Raw genomic sequence first — 8841 nt, forward strand, 5'->3', positions numbered from 1 at the left:
GTAACTCAATAACTCAATTAGTAACAAATTGGTAACAACAAACTGGTAACTCAGAAAATAGTTTTCAACTGTTACAGAATAAGGAAGCTATTATTGAAAATTATTTACAATCTATGATAAGTGGATAAATGTGATGTTGGTTGACGACAGTGCCAAGAAGTAAATTTTGTTTGGACTTTATGCAATCAAAAACATTACGTTTCGAGCCACAAATCAACACATGATGAATGAGGAGGAACTGTGTGTCAGTCACAGAGCAACAATTTGCCAATATTGACAGTCCGGTGGCAGTTATGAAGAATGAAGTTAACTGACAATATTCCTAAATTTGTGGGTTGCTATGGTCATCTATTATTTTGAACGCAAAATTGCTCAACATGATTCACTCTCACCGTTGAAAGTAATTAGTTATTGTGTATAAATAATTGCTACGCCTCGCTTCCTAGTATTTCCTTGCAGTACAACAGGTAAACAATATATTGGATACAATTTATTAGTCGCTTTTCACTTAATAATTAGAATATATCATTAACTTTTGTGTAATCTTGACACTTGCTGTAGTGTGTTCCAAGATTGCGGTTGTGCCAACTACAGTAGAGCGGATTCTTAAAGTCAGAGAACATCGATCTCTCTTAGTGATCATCTCTCACATGAGGTATCATGAATAGTTTTTTATAAAGATTTCAGTATTTTCTGAGGTTTTAGTAATTTATTTATTACAAAAGCATTCGAAAGAGCTTTGAAATCGAAGAACGCATCCGTGTACAAATGGTCACCATGAGATAACATGTATTGTATTGTGTTATTGAATCTCTAGTTCTCAGTGATATCACTAATGTATATTGAAAGTTTACAGACAAGTGGGATGAAAACGAAACAGTTTATAAACACTAATTAAATCCTACGTAGAGGAATATAAATTTATATTCAATCTTACATGGCATTTCTTTATGGGAATAATTTTCACCTATAGTTGAAATTTCAGCAATAGTTGCTGTTATTTACCAACCGAAAGAGCAGGTGTCCTATTGAATTTGACGTTATAACACTTACATATATACTAATAGTAGCAATAAGGATATTTGTATAGTGGCCATTTAAAATACATCGTTGCCAATCTAAAGTTTATTCGATACCATTGAAACGAGTTTTGATAAATTTTCACAATGGTCATTGTTTATGATTTGTTAGCAGTAGTTGTACCTTAGAAATATGTAGTCTTATAATTTTAAATCTATACAATTACATACAATTAAAAAAAAAAAAACAAATATATAAGGAAAGGTTTGGAGCGGTTTCTAGCACAGATAGTAAAAGTACTGATATGTCTTTCCAGAGTTTAACGGTTAAACAGATGTGTTACATTTTATGATTTGTGTAACACTCTTTCCCGAGATCCTTATGAATTGATTCATCAAGATATTATCTACATAGAATGTATGTATGTTTAATCTAAATACTACACTAAAGGAAACATTTTGATTAGAGAACCCGTGTAGTTAGGCCGCAACTCTCCACATGTGTGAACCTCGCCTCGCGTTCACTCACATGTTGACTTCTCTAATTACATCACATCCTGCCGGAACTGTGGGTCTGACTTGTTTACAAGCATTTACAGGGTTTAATCTACAGTTTGTACCGTTCATATATCAGTTACTTTTCACTTTCGCTTGGCCATTTTTTTAAAAGGTTATATAAGAGTTTTGCTATTCCTTCTTTTTTTTAATAGCCCGACAGGGTTCTTCAGCTAGTTACGTTTACGATTATAGCATATGTAACATACACCTATCTCGGTATTAGGTATAAAAACTCTCAAATTTACCTGAGATTAAACATTTTATACAATTAATTATTTATGAATATAACAGTTTTAGGCGATATTTAGAATGTTTTAAGTAGTGCCTTTAAACGCCTAAATGGATTTATATATAATACATAAGTTATAATTCAACCCTTTTCAATACTGTCTATACAGGGTGGCGCAAAAGTCACTGGACAGTTGGTTAAAACAAGACTAGATTTATTTGATATAATTCTGTTTGTGTAACATTCTTTGCACTGACCTTCGCGATAAATCCAGCTCAGATGCTAATCGTCTGGTCGATTTTCGAGGACTTTTGGTTACATCTAACGCAATAAATTGTTATCACTTGAGACTGTTGTTGGGCGGCCAGACCTTGGTGCATCCATAACAGATCCATGTTGTTCAAATCTATCTCGTATGTCGTACACTGTTTGTCTAGACGGTGGTTTTGATCTAAAGTGTATTCCCCATTCATTAACAACTGCAGTAGCACCACTTTTATAAAATGTTTTTAACGCGAAAATCCTTTCTTCTTTCGTTAACATTATGACTAATGTTTAACAAAAATTCTGTTAGAAAAATAATAATTCGGGGACTACAGCTTTAAACACGTGCCACAGATGAACTCATTAGTTCAATTGTTGTGTGTTTCATTGCATTGTATTGCCAACTTACAAAAGGCATAATTATCAACATTTAGTAATACCAACATCACGGACGAAAACTATTGTACTACGTCTTGCTGTTATTTTTTTCTCATTTTAACCAACTGTCCAGTGACTTGCGCCACCCTGTATAGTGTATACTCTCTGAAATGTAAATTAATTTTATATCATAATCTCGTGTGAGCACTTTTAAAACGGAGCAAGCAGTATGTAACTAGGAAATAAGTGAGCTGAGTCATTTTATATTTTTGAAACTGAAAGGAAAATTATAGTAGGGGTCTTATCATCAGGCTGCAGAAAACTCAGATACAGCATGGGGGAAGTAACGAGAACCTCGTTGTGACAATAACTTCAATGAGAAGGCTTTCAGGAGATTACTTGCAGTAAATGTAGTTTCGTGTAGGAGGGGTGGAGTAGGGGAGCCCATCGCTGGTCTGAATAGCTCATCGTGTTGCTCTTTTAGCATTATCTATATCGGGCAGAACCTATACGGACTCATTTTTAAATATTCTACAAAGCAGGTCACTGGTGAATACTAAAACATGGATGTTTGAAATAATTAAATACTCAAGTTTTCCAAATTAATCCACAAAAGTTTGTTATACAATGTACAACGTGCATTGTCATTTACTTAGAAGAGTATAGAAATAAAGATCATATAACATAAGTTAATACATTTACTCAGCAGTCAGGTCTGCATGAACATTAAATTATTGTAACTATAATAATATTAAAATAACAGGATAGTAAGATTTCGGACGTTTTCTGTCGTCATGTGTTACAAAATATATACGTTTCGAGGATTGAAATATATATATATATATATATATATATATATATATATACATACCCTCTTCCTCAGCCGTAAAAAACTTAAAATACATAAACATGCACTTAAAACCTTATAAGTTTGGACTGTAATTCAACAAATATGTATTATAAGAGACTAGTATACCAACGGCTTGAAGTCCGGACAGGAGAAAATGAACCAGGCGTTATCATTACACAGAAGTCAAGAGCAAAGACAATATGTTACATCCGCTCCAGCAAAAGTGGAACACTGATGTAGGGACAACTGAATGTGGGACACCTAAATATTTAAAATTTCAAGATTTTCAACAGAATAAAAAAAGTTTATGAGTCATTTCTTTTTAGATGATTTCAAATTACTATAATGACTTAGAGTGCATACCGATCTAGTTTTATACTATAATAGCAGAAAAATTTTCTCGAATTATTTAAATTTGTTAACTAGGTATAAATATAATATAATATAATGTATAAAGCCTAGGCAGTTAATGAGCTGTTCTTGCTAAATGTATTCCAAGTAAAATCTCACTCTAAGAAGAAAATGTATATTATTGTTTGTGTTTACAAAACTACATTACACTAAGTATATTAGTTCCTATGGCTTGTAAAATTTGCTATAAACATGTTAATATAAATTGTATTTTCCTTCATATTAAAACCTCTCATTAGTTGAAACGATTCTTCTATGCAAGTGAGGAATAAACTACGTTACTGAGGAAATTATTCTTATGTTCTGAGGAATAATATGTTTTCATTCTATGTCGAATGGACGAGACTGCACTTTATCTACTTTACAAAAGTAAAAATTAATTTTATGAAATGAGTACTAGAGTGTAACAGGACTCTTACTTATCATATTATTAAATCTATCAGTAATATATATTTTTCAATTACCAAATCAAAGTTGCTCAAAGTGTTAAACGTAACAATTCAATAAATAACCATCTAAAAAGATTTTGAACTAAATCATGTAGATTTGTACTTTATACTTTATGAACTAATTTCAGACTAAAGTGATATTTTTTACTTTTGGAAGATTTTGTTATCTAACAACTACAGCAGGACCTTGCACGGAAATCGACTGCACTTTTCTACTGTACAAAAGTAAAAATTAATTTTATGAAATAAGTACTAGAAGTGTAACAGGAATGTTGTTTATAATACTACTAAATCTATTATTAATGTCTATTTCACGTGGCAATTACGGAATAAAACTTGTTCAGAGAGTTAAACTTAACAATTCAACTAATAACCGAATAAAACAGATTTTAAAAAAATCATACATCTCTCTACTTTATATTTTATGAACTTATTTCAGACTAAACTACTAATATTTACTTTGAGATTTTGCTATCTAATAACTATATATAGCAGGACCTTGCACTAAATTTTTTTTTCCAAATACCGTACTATTGATAGCGCAGGTCACCTGTTCTATTAAGTGTATGAATAACTTAGCGAAGATCGCCCACTCCCTCTAAACATATCCATAGGCTGTCCATAAACATATCCATAATAATCACACCACCTTATCATACACAACCTGAACATGGCGATTAAATTAATATTTTTCATGATCATAACGAGCTGTACAATCCTACGAATACTCCTGATTTGGATTATTACATACACCAAACAATACAGCCAGTCCTGAGTCCACAGTTCCGGCAGGATATGATGTAATTAGATAGCTACACATGTGACCGGACATTGTGTCCTGCAGTAGTTGTGTTGCCGTAGGCAGTCCCGCGCCCCCCAATCATATTGTAACAGTAGGCTAATTAGGATAATGCAAAACATGACACATATCAAATATTAATTCTTTTTTGTTGGATTAGAAAATCCACCAGCACATAACAGATTATATAAAGATAGGAGTAAACCACACCACGTTTCGTGTTATAAGCTTCACTGATGTTGCTTGCAAAATGTATAGCTTATAAAGCTTTTTATTCTTGTGGAATGATAGACAGACAAATAATCATAAAAATAACATCACTCAATAGACAGATGTGAAATTGTGTCAGTCTACTAGTTATAGGCTGCAATGTCGGACATCTATGGGATATTCACCATATAGGACTCATTCTTGTCTCCGTAGAAATGAAATGTCTTGCAATAATGTATTTCTGCAGATCACATCTTTTTTAAAGATACCTTACGTATAGCATAAGTTTGTTTACAAGTTTATTTACTCTGCGATTTTCTCGTTAACATGATGGTTACCCATTACAACATTGTAAAAATGTCCTTTACGCTCAGCCAAATCCCATTCGGTTGCATACACCGGTACCGATCTTACGTTGCTTACATAGATATGAAGGTTTACGCCATATTTCAAGTCTGTATGGCAGTTCTTTCTTGGAATATCTGACAGACGTACAGAAATTAAACTTTTCATCCTCCCCAGCGATGGGCTATTGCCAATAGTGTTAAATATATCTTAAGCGATACCAAAACTAAAAATATTACTTTCCTTCATCGACGGAAGACTAACAGACTACCTGGCGTGCCGCAGCCTCTTGTATGTAACATCACGCGCCAATTTGTGTTAGTGATATTTATTTGTGTATGTATTGTGTTGTGTTATTATAATAAACAATCCTAGGCTGCTTGCAATAAATTATAACAATTTCAGTTTTCATAAAATAATTTAAAAGAGTTTTACATTGCTCATAACAACAAGTTTTATATCATGCAACTGAAAAGTGACGTGAAACTTTTACGGATGGGACTAAAATGTATGGACCAAACAAAAATATTTTCTCTTTTAATTTCTTAACTTATGAATAGAAACTTTATTTAAAGTAGACATAGACAGTTTGTAGAAACAAAGGACATGGATTCTTGAATTTTGCAATGTACCAATTGTGATCGTATTTGAAGAATTAATAGTAAGTATTAATCGTATTAATTTTGAAGTACCGTTATTATATACACAGACTTTACTGTGGTGTTTTGTAAATTTCCAGCTTTGGTTTTGCTTCTGCATCCAATAATGATCGTTTACAAAAATGGAACTTTTGTTGAAATAATAAAAGTTATGTTCAATTTCGTGTACAGTAACACGCTGATTTATTTGATATATTACAACTAGCTTCAAACTATTTTAAAGATTTGCATTTCATATTGGAGATATTTGGGTGTATAAAGGTGAAGCATTGTGTGACCGAGGAAATAAACCATGACGGATGGCCACACCGGACCAAATGCAGTAACAGCGTCAGTTAACCTCATCACTCATGACTGTCGCTCAATATTAGCAACTGTCAGTGAGTAATGTTACTCGTAGTAAGCTAGATTTGTTGTTCGTATAGCTTTCGTTCTTTTGAGAGGTTTTATATTATGGCATGTCAAGCAGTGTTTGATAGAAGTTAAACTATATAAAAATATATTCCAGACGATGGTAAAGCCAATGTCCGAGCGGTCTCAGACATCGGACTTCGGATCTGAATAGTGATAGCTCAGTTTCAAATACTGTCTGTGATCATAGCACTTTTTATCAGTACTGTCAACCTTATACTGTATCGACTCTCCTCCTTATTATGTTTGATAAGATCCTCGCACAGACCAGTGGCCCATTAGGGCGGGCAGAATATGGCTTAAAAGGGAAATAGCTTCTTCTTAAAAATATGATTAGTGTATATTCTACATTGGTCATAAACAACCAATATTCTTTACCCATCCCAGCATGATGTATTTATAAAGACATTCCAGCATTAATTTTACTGCATTTTGTATTTTTCAAGCTTTACATATTTAATTTTAAATGTTTAAATATTCCATATTTTATTTAAAATGTTTTTTTCATGCATTAGGTGCCGTATTTGTAGTATTGTGTAGTATTTCAGAGTAATAAATCACTGTGAAAGTAATAACAATAACCATAAGCATTTTTGGACTTGTCTTTCATTTTATCCAACAAGATAAACATTTTATCCTTCGAAATTAGTTGTGTCCTGTATGTAGCGCTAGAACGTCCCATACACATAACTGTTGTATATGGTGGTGTTGAAGAGCTAGCTCTTCAGAAATAATTAAGATAACTAATATTTTGTATAACTTGTAAATCGATTGATAAAAATGATGAATGAACGTTAACGATTGAAGCATGTTCTAATTAATCCGAGATAATTCATGGAAACGAGAGAAGAGCGTTTAAAACGAGGGGTTGCCATCGCGCTGTAAGCTGCTTACTTTTTTTTGCCTAAAGCTCGAACATTTGTAACAAAAGGCAAAGGGAGAGGGTCCGCTGGTGGACGACAATAAAGCGACAACCTGCACGCGCCGACTCGAGTGCATTATTAATTCTGGACCATGGTCACCAGTAGTGGTTGAAGTGGCGAGAGGGCTTTAGCTCTATACCTCTTTCAACTGCACATAACTAACTATATATAAGGATTGCATTGGGTAGTGACTAAATCTCTGTGAATTCATGTTTGGATTCGTTGTTATAATATACCACTTATTGTTAGCTGACTCAACGATAGCTGTCTCTCATAAAGACTTAACTGGAAGTCAAAAGTACTTCTTCGTTTTCGTTCCAGACATTTTTAAGCATCTACTAAATGAACTAACGTTTCTTAGTTTAAGGATTTTCCCTTCCCTCTGTGTATAAATCAAACCTGACGCGTCATAATAGTACTACAGAGTAAATAACTCCTCAAGGACCCAAGAAAAGAATTCAAATCCATCCAAGATTTTTAATGATGCAGATATTATTATTATTATTGTAGGAATGTCAAGAGACTTGGAGAAAAGTTAGAAATATCCAACAGTTCGCTTTAAAATATTCGAATGACCAAATTCAGGTAAATTTTTGTAGTTATATTTTTAACGGTCCATACAGTAAAAATGTCACCCAAATTCTACGTATCTTGCAGCCATCTTTCAGACGAGAAAACTGAATTTCACATTCTTGTAATAATTTATTTGTATGCAACGAAAGCACAATGGTGAGGGATACACCATATTTGCGATTGGCTCTAATAGATCTCGAAATAACTATATGGATTCTAGAGCCGCATCCCGCAATAAAATTGTCCTATAACTTTTGAAGCAATGTTGCCATATCGCTGCTGACTACCAGCTGTTCCTGCTATGTCGTGGCTATGGTCACTACCGTCTGCTTGATTTACATGTGAACAGAAAAACAGTTTAATCAAACGTACGTATACTTGGTTGTGGTAACAAATGATGTTTGTCATCGCAACTCATGTTGAAACGGAAAAGAAATTTTTCATCACGTAAAACTGGCAACAGTGTTGGGTGTGGGGAATAAAAACACAACGGCCAGCAGTGGACTAATTAGGTGCAGGCTGGTCTAGTAACATCTTATTATCGGGCATGATGCTTTTTAAAATCCTTAAATTCATCTCAATAATAAATAAAATAAAAAAATAATAAATATTTTACGCGTCAGCTTCTAGAACAATTTTCAGACACCTTTTATGACGTAACCATACTATTTGTTTCAATATGAGCATAGATATATGAGTTTTGTGAGGCCAAGTAGTCCGTATAACTTACCCACATGTGTGTGTGGGGTGAATTAAAAAGGGT

This window comes from Homalodisca vitripennis, chromosome 4, assembly GCF_021130785.1.
Source record: "Homalodisca vitripennis isolate AUS2020 chromosome 4, UT_GWSS_2.1, whole genome shotgun sequence".
NCBI classification, from domain to species: Eukaryota; Metazoa; Arthropoda; class Insecta; order Hemiptera; family Cicadellidae; genus Homalodisca; species Homalodisca vitripennis.